The following is an 18157-nucleotide window of genomic DNA, read 5'->3' on the forward strand; positions in this document are numbered from 1 at the left end:
AGGACAAAGAATAGTTGTGTAAGATCTTACCATAACCATAGATGTCCTTCTCTTCCATGTTGCAGTATTCCTTCCCACCCTCCATACCCCCTTTTTTCTATCCTTACTGGGTGGTTGGTCTTTGACCTCTGTATCTGCTCTGTACAGCCCTTCAAGCACATTTGCTCCTTAGCCTCAACCTTTTCTTTTGTACATTTTATCCTGGGCTTTAAGTTCTGAGGTCTCTGCGTGCAGACGTCACATTTATGGTCTTTGGTTTATGGCTCTCCGAGTGATGTCCCACACACCTACAGCAACCAGGCTTAAGCTTTTGTATAGGAGCCAACGTCGGGTCACCTGAGGCGAGAAATCCCACAGTATGAATATTGCAACATGGAAGAGAAGGACAGCTATGGTTATGGTAAGATTTTTACGCAATGCACATTCCGAGGAGGTCCAACATTCTAGCTGACAGGCTCAGCAGGTCTGTCCTGGTGCCCAGTATGAATACTGCAACATGGAAGAGAAGGACAGCTATGGTTATGGTAAGATTTTTACGCAATGCACATTCCGAGGAGGTCCAACATTCTAGCTGACAGGCTCAGCAGGTCTGTCCTGGTGCCTTACGAGTGTTCTCTGAATCCTTCGGTAGTGAAACAGATCCTTCTCAAGTGGGGCCAGCCTTGCTGCGATCTGTTCGCCTCTCCTTCCAATGCATAGTGCTGTGAGATTTTTTGCTCTGAACCCCCCCCCCGCAACCAGGGGGAAGCCCCCAGAGATGCTCTAGTTCATGCTTGGCCCTCCGGTCTTCTGTATGCATATCCTTCTCTTTCCCTCATACCAAAATTTCTTTGCAGGCTTGGGAGCTCTATCATCCTCATTGCCCCTTCTGGCCTCGCCAAGTATGGTTCACCTCTTTATGGTCTCAGGTTGTGTGTCCGCCCTGGATGTTAGATCTGATTCCGGATCTCATCTCTCATCCCTCAGGGATTCCCCATCAAGACCTGGTCAGTCTGAAGCTCACTGCTTGGCTGCTGCACTTCCCATGATAGTCAGGACTCCCAGGTTATCCTCACCTGTCAAAAGAATTTTGGTGACGGCTCACAAATTTTCTACTAAGAAGGTCGATTCCAGTAAGTGGAAACATTTTTCTCTTTGGGCCTCTCAGCATGACCTGGACCCCTTCACTGCTCTGGTTCAGGTGGTTTTAGATTTTTTAGCAACTATTTTTCAGCAAGGTGCCAGTTCTTGTATGATCAAGGTCCAAGTGGCAGCTATATCTAACTTTCCTGTAGGTGACAACATGACTTCTCTAGCTTCTTCTAAGCTTTGTAGAGCCTTTTTGAAAGGCACCTTCTTACTTCGGTCATTGGTTAAAAACCAAACGCCTTCCTGGGATCTCATGCTAGATGTTCATCGTGCATACAGCTGCAGTAATCACAGATGGGTTCTCTGCCGTCAGGCGGGTCCTCGGTCGGCCGAATTCCAAAGTCTTGGTCCAGCATCGGTTGTTGTCGCTCTCCTCCCTGATGTCAGTGCGACAGGGGTATATAAGACACAGCCGACGCCATATTCTTCTGTCTTTTTTGTCGCGCGGTGCCCGAAGCAGAAGCAGTTCGCAAGTGCCGGTCGGCCAGCTCCTGAATTTACGAAAAATTGGAAACCGAAGTCTTCATTAAAGCTAAGTACCCCGTTGGGGAAATTTTTCTTGCCTCAGACCGATGTCAGAAAAAGTTAACAATTGTATTTCTTGTGGGAAGCAAATACCGCATAAGGATTTCCATTCCCTCTGCATACCTTGTTTAGGCCCAGACCACGACGTCTCGGGCTGTCGCTTTTGCGCTACTTTCAGTAAGCGCACTATTAAGCATCGGGCGGAGTTCGCCCAACACTTTTTCGGTAAAGCCTTTGATTATAAAATGTCGTCGGAGACTCCGACTACCGTTTTGTCCAAAAAACGCAAGGACAAAGACAGACATGCGAGGTCCGCGGTCCCCACCGATGCCACGCCAAAACCGGCTACACGTGGTCCGGTTCTCAGCCAGACGCCTATGCAGTCCCTGACTACCGACGACACTTCTTTGGCGGGGTCTTCTGTAACCGAGACCGCAGGTACCTTGGCCCATACCCAGACTACAACCACCGAAGCCACTGTGAGCGTTGAGCCTCCTAATGTGGACAGGTCCACTTCCACCCATGGTGTCTTTAGACCCTCATCTTCCTTTTCAATTAAGGCCTTTACCAAGTCCATATCAGCCAGGCATCCCAAGAGGCCTGTTGCACAGGGCCCATCTCCAGGCCCCATGCCTAAAAAGCAGATGCTTAAAATGGCTGAGGATTTAATTACTCTTATCAGGGGTTCCCAACCCCCTCCAGACAAGAGACCCAGAGTGGAGGAAGATTCTCCCTCTTCGGATCAGGGCTCCATTTTTTCAGATCATTCTGATGTAGAGGAACACTCTTTCTCCCCTTTTGAAGATTCTGATGCGGAGCAGTCCATTCCCTCTGTATCTCCTCCTGAGGATTTTTCTTTTGGGGAAACCTTGCACACCTTGAGGGAACACTTCCATTGGGAAGGCCAAGACTTTTCTGATTCCAAGAAAAGACTTAGGGAATTTCTTTTGTTACCTCAGCACAGACCTCTGGCTATTCCTCCTGTCTTGGACGTCCTGGATGATGTTTATTTGGAGGCTTGCCTTAATCCGGATTCCCTGCCTCCTGCCCCAGTCAAGCCTGATAGGTACTACAGAGTTCCTAACTCTCACCAATTTCTGTACAAAAGCCATAATGCTGACCCTGAAACCATTTCTCAGGGCCCCAAGGGAATGAAGGCCTCTACTGCTAAGAATCCACTACCTTCCGAAAGAGAGTCTAGATCCTTAGAAAGGTGGGGAAAAAAGGTGTATACCTCTGCCACCCTAGCCATGAGGGCCTTAAATTGTCAGTTTCATATGCTTAAATATCAGCAGTTTCTGTTATCACAATTAAGAAATAAAATGTCTCAACCTGAACAACCAGATTTGAAGGAGTTGCAGGATATGATGCATAGTGCAGAACAAGTGGGTAAACACACCTTACAATGTGGTTATGATGCCCTAGAGGCCTCAAGTAGAGCTGCTGTTACAGGATCAGTTATTCGTAGACATGCATGGCTTAGGGAACAAATCTTGCCTGATCATGTGAAAGCTAAACTATTAGATGCTCCTTTACAAAAGGATGTGCTATTTGGTACTAATGCTGAGGAGATACTACGGAAAATGGAAGAAAAAGCCAAGTCTATGCAATCTGTCAAAGCTTTTCTGCAGGTTCAACCACCATGTTTTAGCAGAAATTGGCCTTCTAAAAACTGGTCCTTTCCAGCCACGGACAAGCCCCAAAGAGGTAGATACAGGCACTCGAGGGGCAGAGGACAATCACAAGGATCATATAGAGGCAGGCAATTGCAAACTCCAGCACCAAGAGGTGGCGAAGACAGTGCACAACAATACAGGAAACAAACCCAATGACTTCCTCCTTTCCACGCCAAGCAAGTCTCAGCTGGCAGCAGCTTTGGGAGGAAAGCTGGCATTATTTACAAGAAATTGGCATATTGTCACAACAGACAAATGGATCCTGGACGTTATAGACAGAGGCTACAGATTTCATTTTCACACACTACCAAAAATGAGAGGCATGCCAAACCTGCCACACAATCAAAGGGCAGAGGCACAACTACAAATTTCAAAGCTCATAGACATGAAAGCTATTCAAGAGGTACCTACTCACGAACAAGACCAAGGTTTTTATTCCAGGCTATTTCTGGTACCAAGGAAAGGAACCGACTGGAGACCCATTTTGGACTTATCCATCCTAAACACATTCTTACTGCACCAAAATTCAAGATGCTCACATTACAGCAGCTTCTTCCCATGCTGGGCAAGGAGTTTTGGCTGGTAACATTGGACCTCAAGGAGGCATACCTGCATGTCCCAATCAGACAAAGCTGCAGAAGATACCTCAGATTTCTTGCAGGTTCAATCCACTATCAGTTCTCTGCATTGCCCTTTGGCTTATCTACTGCGCCCAGAGTATTCACAAAATGCCTGGCATCAGTAATTGCCTACTGCAGACTTCAGGGGATACAAATTTACCCTTATTTGGACGACTGCCTGATCCAAGCGGACAGCAAGCACATACTTCTGGATCATCTGGCTTATGCAACACGGTTACTGAACTCTCTGGGATACACAATCAACAAAGAGGAATCCAGACTAACACCATCTCAGAAAATAATTTTCCTGGGTGCCAACTTGGACACAAACACCCAGATGGCCTATCTTACGCCAGAAAAACAGGGGCAACTAACTCAGTACTTCAAAATGCTAGCAAATTGTACCAGGCTTACTGCAAGGAAAATCCTGCAGGCTCTGGGCTTCATGGCATCTTGCATTCTTTTAATCCCATGTGCAAAGTTGCATATGAGAAAACTTCAATGGTACCTAAAAAAACTATGGTCTCAACACAGCCACAGTTTGGAAACAATAATACCAATAATTCCATGTTTGCAAAAGGAATTCCTATGGTGGGCCCAAGCATGCCAAACAAACACAGGTCTCCCATTCTGCAAGCCTCAAGCAAATCAAGTCATCACAACAGACGCCTCAGTTTACGCCTGGGGGGCTCACATGACAGACAGGTGCATTCAGGGCAAATGGTCCCAAAAAGAAAAGCACCTTCACATCAATCAAAAAGAAATGCTAGCAGTGATAAATGCAATTACAGCTTTCAAGGACCTCCTGCATCCAGGACAGTTATTGATAAGAACAGACAACACCACAGTAATGTGGTACATAAACAAACAAGGAGTAACACATTCATACCCCCAGTGCAGACTAGCCATGACACTTTGGAACTTGGCTCCGGAATGGCAAATCGAACTTCAAGCACAGTACTTGCCAGGTTTGGAAAACACGCTGGCAGACAATCTAAGCAGAAATATGACAGATCCACACGAATGGAAGTTGCATCCTCAAATGTTTACAAAAATAATCCAAGCGTGGGGGAGGCCAGACATAGATCTCTTCGCCTCCCACAGGAATCATCAATTGGAAAAGTTTTGTTCAAGGACCTTTCATCCAAAGGCCTGGAGAGTGGACGCCCTTTCATTCACTTGGACAGCATGGACAGTTTACGCTTTCCCACCTCTGCCTCTTCTGCCCAAGGTGCTCTTGAAAGCAAGAACAGACAGACCGAAGATGATATTGATTGCTCCAGACTGGCCGAGGCAACACTGGTATCCACTCCTGAGGAGCCTAACACATACTCCTCCCTGGCCCCTACCTCTAATGCCTCTTCTGCTGACTCAGCACAGCTACAAAACTCTTCACAGCCAGCTGAAAACACTCTTCTAGCTGCATGGAAAATTCCTTAACACCTCATCAGGCACTACTCCCCAAAGAGGTGCAGGACATCATTTTGGAGGCCACAAGGCCATCTACTAGAAAGGCTTACTCCGCAAAATGGAAACGGTTTTGCTCTTGGAATGAGGAAAAAAGGCCAGAACCCTAGAAAACAGAATTTGCCTCAGGTACTACAGTATCTAGCTGAGTTGCTGAACAGTGGACTTTCATTTTCCTCCATAAAAATCCACGCCTCAGCCATTTCTGCAGAATTCAACACGGATCCTCCCTTATTCTCTTACCCACTCTTAAGGCAGTTCCTCAGAGGGGCTAAAAATATAAGACCACCAAGGAAGCAACCTGTGCCAGCCTGGGATCTTAATTACATTGTAGAAAAATTAACATTGCCTCCTTTTGAACCAGCTGCCTCAACAGATTTGCAATATTTGTCCTGGAAAACAGCTTTCCTTCTGGCCATTACCTCAGCTCGTAGGGTTTCGGAACTACAAGCCCTCATGGCTGTGCAGCCCTTTCTCATCTTCCATCAGGACAGGGTTTCCCTTCGAACCAATCCATCATTTATGCCTAAAGAAGTATCCAGGGTAGCTTTAAATCAAGCCATTCACTTACCTACCTTTTACCCTAATCCTCAAAACAAAGGGGAAAGGCTGCTACACTCCTTAGACATCCATAGACAGCTACGTTACTATTTGGACAAAACAAAGCCTTTCAGAAAATCAGAACAACTTTTTGTGTCCTACGCTGTAGGAGCTCAAGGGAAGCCAGTTACCAAACAGACAATTTCAAAATGGATAGGCCACTGCATTCGGTTTTGTTACTCCTATCATGGAAAATCTGTCCCTACAGGCATCAGATCCCACTCCACCAGGGCCACAGCTACCTCTACAGCCTTCCTCAGAGGAGTTCCTACCAAAGATATTTTGGAGGCAGCCACTTGGAGTTCTGTGCATACCTTCACAAAACACTACCATCTGCCTTTATATTCCAAAACTAGAGCAGGCTTTGCCACTGCTGTGTTGCAGGGCATTCTGGCTCATCCCAGTTCCACCTAGTGCCTACCACCCTGTGCGTAGCTTTGGGATTCTACCCATCTGTGATTACTGCAGCTGTATGCACGATGAACATAGTACAGTTTTGTACCTACCATAAATGTAGATGTTAGAGTGCTAATACAGCTGCAGTACAGGTTCCCCCCTTCCCCTCTTGGTAAAGGACTAGTGGCTAACACCTCCTCTTGCAACCTAATTTGGGGTTATCCTTCTATGATGTATTTGCTTGCAACTACTGTTTTTTTGATTACATTGCATTGCTTGAATATATATATATATATATATATATATATATATATATATATATATATATAATTTATGTATTGCCTTCCTTCTGGGGGCACCTGACATCTGGGGCAACAAAGACTGAAGAATATGGCGTCGGCTGTGTCTTATATACCCCTGTCGCACTGACGTCAGGGAGGAGAGTGACGACAACCGATGCTGGACCAAGACTTTGGAATTCGGCCGACCGAGGACCCGCCTGACGGCAGAGAACCCATCTGTGATTACTGCAGCTGTATTAGCACTCGAACATCTACATTTATGGTAGGTACAAAACTGTACTTTCTGCAAGATTTGGTCTCATCCCATTTTGAACCTGCAGCCACAGTGGACTTGCAGTTTCTGTCCTGGAAGATGGCTTTCTTGATTGCTATTACATCTGCCAAAAGTGTCTCGGAGCTTCAAGCATTAGCTGTCAAGCCCCCCCTATTTGGTATTTCATAAAAACAGGGTGCCATTGTGTACTAATCCATCCTTTCTTCCTAAAGTAGCTTTGGAAATCAGCACTAATCAAATGATTAATATTCTGGTTTTCTTTTCAAATTTTCAAAATAAAGGAGAGTACAAACTCCACTTGTTAAATGTGCACAGACAGCTACATTTTTACCTGCGTAGGACAAAGTCATTTCCTAAGTCTGACCAGCTTTTTATTTCCTATTCTAAGCCCTTTTTAGGGAATCCAGTGTCGAAGGTTACCATTGCCCGTTGGATTTCCCAATACAATTTCCTTGGCATTTTCAGCTAGAGGTGTTTAACTCTGCCAGGTCATGTTAAGCCGCATTCCACTAGATCTCTGGCTACTTAGACAAAACTAAGTCCTTCAGAAAATCTGACCAGCTCATCTCCTTCCACCCCAGGGCTCTGGGTAAGGCAGTCTGAAAACAAACCATTTCCTATTTGATCAGGAAATCCATTCGCTTCTGCTACTCACATCATGGCAAACAATTGCCCCAAGGAGTTAGGGCTCATTTCACTAGAGGCATGGCTACCTGGAAAGCCTTTCTTAGAGGGCTGGATGCAGCCTCCATAATGGAAGCAGCTACCTGGTCTGCAGTTCACACTTTCACAAAATACTACAAGCTAGACCAGGTCTCCAAGGCCAGAGCTGGATTTGCCAGGGCAATCCTGCAAGGATTCTTGGAATCCTCTACCTCTGCCCCGTCCCATCACTCCTTCTATCTGTGGTACTCTCCCACAGTATGAATACTACAACATAAGAATAGAAGGACAAAGAATAGTTGTGTAAGATCTTACCATAACCATAGATGTCCTTCTCTTCCATGTTGCAGTATTCCTTCCCACCCTCCATACCCCCTTTTTTCTATCCTTACTGGGTGGTTGGTCTTTGACCTCTGTATCTGCTCTGTACAGCCCTTCAAGCACATTTGCACATTAGCCTCAACATGTTCTTTTGTGCATTTTATCCTGGGCTTTAAGTTCTGAGGTCTCTGCGTGCAGACGTCACATTTATGGTCTTTGGTTTATGGCTCTCCGAGTGACGTCCCACACACCTACAGCAACCAAGCTTAAGCTTTTGTGTCGGAGCCAACGTCAGGTCACCTGAGGCGGGAAATCCCACAGTATGAATACTGCAACATGGAAGAGAAGGACAGCTATGGTTATGGTAAGATTTTTACGCAATGCACATTCCGAGGAGGTCCAACATTCTAGCTGACAGGCTGAGCAGGTCTGTCCTGGTGCCCAGTATGAATACTGCAACATGGAAGAGAAGGACAGCTATGGTTATGGTAAGATTTTTACACAATGCACATTCCGAGGAGGTCCAACATTCTAGCTGACAGGCTGAGCAGGTCTGTCCTGGTGCCTTACGAGTGGTCTCTGAATCCTTCGGTAGTGAAACAGATCCTTCTCAAGTGGGGCCAGCCTTGCTGCGATCTGTTCGCCTCTCCTTCCAACGCATAGTGCTATGAGTTTTTTGCTCTGAACCCCCCCCCCCCGCCCACAGGGGGAAGCCCCCAGAGATGCTCTAGTTCATGCTTGGCCCTCCGGTCTTCTGTATGCATATCCTTCTCTGTCCCTCATACCAAAATTTCTTTGCAGGCTTGGGAGCTCTATCATCCTCATTGCCCCCTTCTGGCCTCGCCAAGTATGGTTCACCTCTTTGTGGTGTCAGGTTGTGTGTCTGCCCTGGATGTTAGATCCGATTCCAGATCTCATCTCTCATCCCTCAGGGATTCCCCATCAAGACCTGGTCAGTCTGAAGCTCACTGCTTGGCTGCTGCAGTTCCCATGATAGGCAGGACTCCCGGGTTATCCTCACCTGTGAAAAGAATTTTGGTGACGGCTCACAAATCTTCTATTAAGAAGGTTGATTCCAGTAAGTGGAAACATTTTTCTGTTTGGGCCTCTCAGCATGACCTGGACCCCTTCACTGCTCTGGTTCAGGTGGTTTTAGATTTTTTAGCAACTATTTTTCAGCAAGGTGCCAGTTCTTGTATGATCAGGGTCCAAATGGCAGCTATATCTAACTTTCCTGTAGGTGACAACAGGACTTCTATAGCTTCTTCTAAGCTTTGTAGAGCCTTTTTGAAAGGCACCTTCTTACTTCGGTCATCGGTTAAGAACCAAACGCCTTCCTGGGATCTCATGCTAGTTCTTCAAGCTTTGGTCTCATCCCATTTTGAACCTGCAGCCACAGTGGACTTGCAGTTTCTGTCCTGGGAAATGGCTTTCTGATTGCTATTACATCTGCCAAAAGTGTCTCGGAGCTTCAAGCATTAGCTGTCAAGCCCCCCCCATTTGGTATTTCATAAAAACAGGGTGTCATTGTGTACTAATCCATCTTTTCTTCCTAAAGTAGCTTTGGAAATCAGCACTAATCAAATGATTAATCTTCTGGTTTTCTTTCCAAATTTTCAAAATAAAGGAGAGTACAAACTCCACTTGTTAAATGTGCACAGACAGCTACATTTTTACCTGCATAGGACAAAGTCATTTCCTAAGTCTGACCAGCTTTTTATTTCCTATTCTAAGCCCTTTTTAGGGAATCCAGTGTTGAAGGTCACCATTGCCCGTTGGATTTCCCAATACAATTTCCTTGGCGTTTTCAGCTAGAGGTGTTTAACTCTGCCAGGTCACGTTAAGCCGCATTCCACTAGATCTCTGGCTATTTCAGCTGCCTTCTGGTCCAGAGTTTCTCTGTATGATATTTGTTCTGCGGCTACTTGGGCTTGTTCACACACCTTCATCTCACATTACAAGTTGGACATTTTATCCAGGAACAGGGCATCCTTTGGCTCTGCCTTCCTCTGGAATATCCTTCCATGAGGGCCTCCCAGGTGTTTAGTAGCTGGGGACTCTGTCCCACATGTTGAAGAGCAAATGAAGACAACAACTTCAGATAAAGAAGTTATGTACTCACCATAATGTTCCATCTGAGTTGTTGCTCCTCATTTGTCTTCAACCATCCCTCCCTCCTTCCCCCTGCCTTGTATAGGCTGTGTGGTGGTCTGGATAGATGATGAATGGTGACCATATGAGTATGCTTCTGTTCTCCTCTGCTTGGTTAGGGAGATCCTTGCCATGAGATGAGAATTTGGATCTGATTGGGATGCTCAGGTGGGCAGCAAACTCGATCTGAAGGGAGGAGGGAGACAGGAGCATTATGGGTAGGGGAGGAGCTTAGAGTTCAGATCAGATGCTGGAAAGGCGGCTGAGTTGGATCCGTGCCGGATCCGAGTACCCACAGGTTGAAGACAAATGAAGAGCAACAACTCAGATGGAACGTTATGGTGAGTACATAACTTCTTTTTTATCATAGTTGGACTTCTGGAATGAACACCTTTTGAATAGTTGGGCTTTGATTGCTCTGGTGTTTTTTGCATTAGGCACCAGCAAACTGTTACTGATAGGCAAGTTTGGTCTGGTTTGCCTATACAGAAATCTGAGCAGGTGAGCCAAGTAAATTGTCAAGGGGTATATGTCTGAGATTAAGCAAATTCAAGAAAACATCCGTATTCTCACTGTTTGACCTCTCTAGTAATTGTTTTGCACTTTGTACTGCATGCTCAGCTAGACAGATTGATTGTGGGTAGTCAGGACTACTGGTAACATGGATAAAGTTTCACTCTTTTGCAAATTTCTGAAATAGCTGACTGGTAGACTGGGCACTGTTGTCAGAAATAACTTTGTGTGGACTACCGTTGACTGAGAAATGACATTTCAACTTAGTAATGACAGTACTGGACGTTAGGTTAGGTAGCAGATCAATCTTGAACCAGTTTGAGTAAGAGTCTACCAACACTAAGTAATGTTGACTATTCCAGTTGAATATGTCAGTGGCTACTGTTGACCAAGGTAGTTCAGGAATGTGGCTTAGCAAATACGGTTCAGTACTGTTGCATACTGGACAAAATGAAAGTACTTTATCGATATCTTTTGACAGAGAAGACCAAAGTACTAGTCCTCTCAACCTTCTTTTGGTAGTTTCGGAACCTGGGTGGCCACGATGCAAGATCTGGATGTACTCATGTTGTAAAGAAGTAGGATCATTAACTTTAGGACCTTTGTAAATGATGCCATCTTCCATCAATCTCTCATCCTTGTAAGGAAAATAAGGTTGCACTTCTGTTGATACACAAGATTGCTTTGACGGCAATACAACATTGATGAAGTTGTTGAGCTGTTGCAAAACTGGATCAGCCTTTGTGTGATCTCTTAGCTCATCAAGTCTTGTGGTAGAAAAATTACGCATTTCCATGACATTGAAGTCAAAATTCTCTGCATCAAGCTTTTCTGTGGTATCTCTGGGTTATCTGGTTAAGGTATCATCCAGATAAAGAAGTTTGACTTTCGTATAGACCATTTTGAAGTTGTACTTCTGTAATCTGAGCCTCATTCTCTGTAGTCTCACTGGAGCCGTTATGTATAGGCTTCTTTAAAATAGTGACTTGAGGTTGATGATCAGTCTCAGTCTGGATACCTTGGCCAGAAGTATAATCATGGAACTTCAAACATGTGAACACAATTGCCAAAAGTTCCTTCTTAATTTAAGCATGCTGCATCTCAGCTTTCTAGACCCGTAGACTACTGGTCTGCCCTATTGAAGAATAACTGCACCAAGACTGAACTTTGAAGCATCACAGGAAAGAATTACTGGTTTGTGGACTTCAAGTATCTTAATGTTGGCATGGCATTTTTCTGTTTCAGGTCATCAAATGCTCTCTGGTGGAGTTCCAACCATGACCAGGTAAGATTTTTGCATGTTAGCTGTCTTAAGGGCACTGCTAATTCACTGAAGTCTGGTATAAACTTGCCCAAATAGTTAACCATACCAAGAAAACACTGTAAGTCTTGGACATTGCCTGGAGCTGGCATTTCAAGAATGTCTGTTTGTTTGGAAGGATCTGGTCTTAAGCCTGGACTGGTAAATAAATTACCAGCATAAGTAACTTCCGGTAGTCTGAATTTACATTGAGCTTTAGATTAACTTTATGTGCTTTTTCCACACCTTTCCTGAGGTTTCTGTCATGTTCTGCTTCACCCTTGCCTCCAACTAGTAAATCATTTACTATTATAGCACATGGATAGCCTGAAAGAATTTGCTCCATTGCACATTGAAAGACTTCACTGTCAGAATCTATTCCAAAAGGCATTCTGAGAAATCTGAATCTACCAAATGGCGTGCTGAACATAGTCAGTAGTGAATATTTGTGATCAAGCAGTACTTGCCAAAATGAACTCTTTGTATCTAAGACAGAAAAAACAGTGGGATTTGGCGTGAGGGTAGCAACTTCCTTGACTGTACGCATGCAATGATGGGAGTCTCTTTAATGCTTTGTCTAAGTGTCTTGGGTCAGTACATATTCTGATTTCATCTGAGCATTTCTTATGAGCGACTATCATGGAAGACGCCCATTCAGTTGGGTCTGTAACTGGACAAATCACACCTTGCTGCGCCATTTTATCTAACTGGACTTTTGACTCTGTCCTGCATAGCTCAACTAAAAAAATGCAGATGCAAACTTCTTTATCTAAAAATTCTGCAGGAGACTCTCTTTTCTCTAACTTTGTTGGTAAAATATGGAACCTCCTACCAAATGACCTAACAGCTCTTACATCTCTCCCATTATTCAAAACTAACCTTAAACATTTCCTCTCCAACCACTGGTTATGCTCTTGCAATTCACTGGTTATGCTCTTGCAATTGTCCTCTGCTCTACCATGTCTCCCTCAAATTTTTCTCTGTTAAAGTTTATCCTTATATCATAATTTCTCACTGACCTTTCTACTCTGTCCAGCTCTACCTATCCCATCTAACCACCAATCCTGTTTTCCAATTCCTGTCTTATCCTGTAGATGTCCTAAGTAACCTTATATCCCCATCTTTTCTTGAGTTACTTACTTATTGTTTTTTTTCTGGGAAAAATAGTCAAAGCATTTTTTTTTAACAAATCTTGTTCTTGTAACATTTTGCTATACATTTTTGTATTGTTATTTTTAAATTACTTGTAACATTAAATGTTTTGAAAACGGCCTCCACTGAAAATGGACATGTATCCAGTTGGACTAGCCCGGTTAACAAATGTAAAATAAAAATAAAATAAAAGCTATCAGAAATCTTTTCGCTAGTCTGACCACTGGATTTACCTCTGGGTCTAATTTCATGGAGTACACAACTGAAAGTTTATCTAGCTTATCTTCAAAAAACATCAGCATACACTGAGAAAATAGCATCAGTGAAAATGGAACTAGGATATGTGCTTACATGATGGACTTCTTTGGTACAAGAAGGCAGTTTCATTTTTAAACTGTGTCTGAGACCTAATGATAACTGTACTGGTCTTTTGACTACATACAATTGCAAGCTGTAACTGTTCTGAATAGCATGAAAAGCATGAAAGCACTACTGAGCCTTCAGTTTGAATCTCTTCACCTCCATAAGCAACAAGCTTTGCACAGTTGGTCAAATTAAGTTGTTCACCAGCTCTTACTCTAGCAAATGTTTCTGCTGACATAATATTACACTTTGAACCAGTGTCCACTTTGAGCTCTGTGGGCTTACCATTAATTGGGACAGTACAAAATACTTTGCTTTTTGCCAACAAATCTACTGCATTAACCTTTTCACCAACCACTGATACACCATCTACACTGAAAGTAGAGTTGCAGCTTTCTGTATGATCAACTTGCTTTTTTGACTGACCATTCTTAATAAATAAATGAATGAGGCTTGCTTGATTTGCAAAGCTTTTGAAAGTGGTTCCATTTTTTACACTTGTAGCATTGCTGACCAAATGCTAAGCACTTTTTTCTTTTGGACTTGCGATTGGCACCACAATGAGACTTGACTTGGGTTTTGCTGACTCACCCTTATGCTGCACTGAGCATATCCCTTTTACTGTGCTAGTCGCAGAACTTGCTGGAAATCACACAGGGACTGCAGTTGCCATGTGCTTAAACCTGTTTCTGTTAACCACGTGCTGCATGCTGTCTACATGTACTCTAGTGGTTGCTGAATCACTTTCAAGCATATTTGTGTGCCTTTCTGTAAAGTTGTGTATTTGACAAATCTCTGTGGCTTTACTCAACGTTAAATCACTGTCTCGAAGCAAAATCGTTTTCACTGCAGCATTATTAACACCACACACAAGCCCGTTCTTTATCAACTCTGCTTTCAAATCACCAAATCTGCACATTTTAGCTTTGTTTCTCAAGTCAGTAATGTAAGATGCAAAAGTTTCTCCTGGCTTTTGGTCTCTTGTATTAAATAAGTGACTCTCCAATGTAACATTTGTCTGTGGGTTACACATTTCTCTAAATTTATGTTTCAAGCTCTCAGGGTTCTCCCTTGATTCAGCTTGTACAACAGTATGTCTGTTTTTCCCTTGTCTTGCATATGCTGCTGGTGCATACACACATGAATGCTCTCTTTCAGTAGCTTCTGAGCCAGCTAGATTAAGCAGAAGAAATGCCCTCATACATGCATCTTTGTCAGAAAAAGCTGCTTGTATGAAAGTATCATATTCCTGCGCAAATACTTTCCAATTCTCTGCAATATTATGATCAAACACAAGTAGATCAGGTCTGAAAAATACCTCTGCCATGCCAACGCACTGTGCTAATAAAGACCCTTGCAGTTATGTACGAACATATACGTCAGAAATGTGTGCCAGAAACTTGTAATTATGCTCAACAGTACAACAGACTCTTCAAAGTAACTGCACTTAAGTTTCCATAGCACACGAACACTTTGAAAATCCCTGTACATTACGACACCCTTGTCAGTGTAAGAAACGCTTCGAAATTACTGCATTTTGCGTATGAATTGTACACAGCACAAGAAACTTTTGGAAATAATTGTGCTGTAATAAAGCACACACTGCAGACACTTTGTACACTTTGAGATGCTTCGAACAACTCTAGTTGTACTTTGAATAGCTTTAGTCAATGCGAAATAGTAGCACATGTCAAAAAACATGGTCGTTTACTAAAAAAATGCATCCACTTTGCTTTTCCATACTCATTTGCCCTTTTATTGTAGTCGTTATGCTCATTTGACTTTTATCATGCTCATTATACTTTTCTTGTGCTAGTTTTACTTTTAACATGCTCGTTATGCAAATCAGAAGTAGTTCTGAATGCTCTTATAAGTATTTCAAATAACTTTATCAAATATTGTGGTTTTGAACATTTTGTTTAATCAGTAATATGTTTTGTGCTTTTCGTTTGATTAATGCATTTTGTGCTTTGTGAATGCTTAATATCATTTTCTTTACGAAATTAATCATTTATGTGAAATTTTTATTACCTGAAATTCGTTTCTGATCTCTTTCAATCATTTCAGCAGGTTAGGATGAAACATCAAACACCATGGCATTCAGATATGCCACTTCTTGTACCATGTCGTTCAGGCATGCTAGTTCTAAACCATGTTGCTCGTCTGGTCAGGATAAAACAGACAAACAGTTGTGGGTTCAGTTCAAGCAGCTTTATTACATACAAACACATCAAGAATGAGGCTTAGTAACTTAAACTTATAAACAGATTGACTACTGCCCTCATATATGTCAACACTCTGGCTGTTCACTCAAAATGGCACTGCTGCCTGCATGTGCTCTCTGTTTATACATGTGCCCTCACTTTGAAATGCTTCTTAAAGTTACAACACACACTCTGTTCTACAGCATCTTGTGGCAGAACTAGCCCATTAGCCTATTACTTACCTTAGCATGCTTCTAATCAAAATTACTTTGCTCATTAAGCTCTTATTTCTCAAGTATGACTTTTCATTGAGTTATCAAATTTGACTTTCATTGCTGTCTCGTATCCCTGTTAAACTGAGTATGTTACTACAATATTATTTCATCCTTGTCTTACACAGGATTGGAAATCATTTGTAATCTCATAAGTTACCACCAGCTGTTCTGTATTGTAATAGTTGAGTATTTAATTGTAATTAGTTACTTATGCATTGATTGTGTATTATGCATTGTGGCATTGTGTTGCAAATTGTACCTCTTATTTTTGTAATACACTACCAAATGTGCCAACCATAATGGCTCATGTCATGCCTGAAAAGGGTTCTTGGGACAGTGCACATACTTGGTTAACAAATGTAGGTAATGTAAACAAAGTTTTTTGCTGTTCTTCATGGTTGTCTCAGAGAAATAGTCTATACCTATAATGCATGAATATTTTATAAGAATTTTTTGTCAGATCTGTTGTGTTTTTAATCTTCTGTTAGTCATTGGCTCCTTTTCTGTATAAGTATCTACATTTCAGATCAAATTGTTCCTTTTTTTGGTGTGGTTTTGTCTGTTTTACAGCTCTTTACTGCCCCTCTTTAGGCCTTGGTGTTTTTATTACTTTGCCCCTAACCATTTCTCTTCTAATTCCTCAGTGGTTGGTCATTTGCCTTTTACTCTTATTGCTGTTTTATTGTTTTATGTCTGGTATTCATGATTGTGGTAAATATAGTAACAGAGAAATAAGTTTTCAAGAAATACAAATGTGACAAAATTCTGTCCCATGGTATATGTCCTTTGTGTCTTTTGTCATACCCACCATACAGGTTCTTTCTTGATAAAACTGAGTACTGGAATCTGGTAAGACAGGGAATGAAGAAGCTGGACCCAAACTGATTTGAGATACCATTGGATTTTCCTGATGTGTAGCATGGCAATTGGAACTATTAGATTGGAGAAAGCCATGAACCCCAGAATTATGAGAAAAACTCATGTAGTGGACATGCCCTGATGGGCCAGATTCAGAAAGTGAGCTCAGTAATATGTTACTTTGTCTGGAGGGAGATATGCAATGTATAGGAAATTTAGTACACATCCTAGGAATACTCCTGAGAGGCATTTAAACAAGATGTTTTCAGATTTACCTTGAACCCTAGATTGCTGTAAACATTTATGGTGAACTGGAGAGTATCTAAAGTTTCCTGGACTAATGGAGCTGAGATGACGTATCCATCCAAATATGGAAGAATATGCATGTCCTGAAGTCTGCAAAAGGCTATGACTAGGGTGAAGCACTTCGTGATAACTCCTTGAAGTTGAAAGACAAATATGTAGACCTGTGCCTGACATATAAGGCCATGTCAAACCCAGATTTGATGAATATGCTTCACCTCAAAAAATCTAGATCCCTCAAAACCACAAGGGCGGGAGACTTAAACCTTGACATGGTTATTAATAGAACGTGCTGGAGGGACAGATTCATCACCCAGAGACTCCCTATGCTGTGGAACAAATTCCCGGTACATGTGAGGCAGAGCACTGCCTGGCCTTGTTCAGAGGAATCTTGACCAATGGATGGGAGATCGCAGGATATACCCAGGATTTACTTCTTCACTGTCTGCTTGACAGAGGCACAGTCAATTAATAGGCTTACTTTTATTCAAACTAAAAGCCAAATAACTATGGGCTAGGCTTGTAAATGCCCTTGGGCAGATAGCCTAGTATGAACCTATGAAAGTGCAGTCCAAAGGAAAAGAACAAGTGTGTATTGTTTGGGTTGGGATGTGCAAGTATGCATGTTTAAGTCCAAGTTTACTAGAAGAGACTTGGGAAACAGTTTGCAATGTGAGCATCTTGAATTTTGGAACCAAAAGAAAAGTGTTTGGCTTTGAAAGGTCCAAAATTAGTATCTTGTGAATCCCTTTCTGGGAACCAGAAACAGTCTGGGAATAAAAATAAATAAATAAATGCACTTTTTGGGATGAAGGTTACTGGTTTTATTACACCTTTAGACAGTAAATACAACAGAACTTGAGGAAACAGATGAATTTGATTTTTTTTTGTATGATGAAGGTTTTCTGAGGTGGTAGTGGTCAGCTTGACACTACTTTGCAGGCAGTGTTTACATAATATACTTCAGTGGTGCATCTGTGCTCTGTATTTTTACTATTGTATGTTTTATCAACTCTAAAATGGCTATATATATATATATATATATATATATATATATATATATATA

The 18157-nt window shown here is 42.5% G+C and overlaps 1 protein-coding gene across 1 annotated transcript in view; it reads left to right on the plus strand.

Annotated features, from left to right (window-relative positions):
- The window catches only part of NEK7 (NIMA related kinase 7), a 1336142-nt gene that overhangs the window by 406488 nt on the left and 911497 nt on the right, over window positions 1-18157 (plus strand). The window lies entirely within an intron of this gene.

Source organism: Protopterus annectens, chromosome 8.part0, assembly GCF_019279795.1.
Source record: "Protopterus annectens isolate FY-2018-M chromosome 8.part0, PAN1.0, whole genome shotgun sequence".
In the NCBI taxonomy this organism is placed as follows: domain Eukaryota; kingdom Metazoa; phylum Chordata; order Ceratodontiformes; family Protopteridae; genus Protopterus; species Protopterus annectens.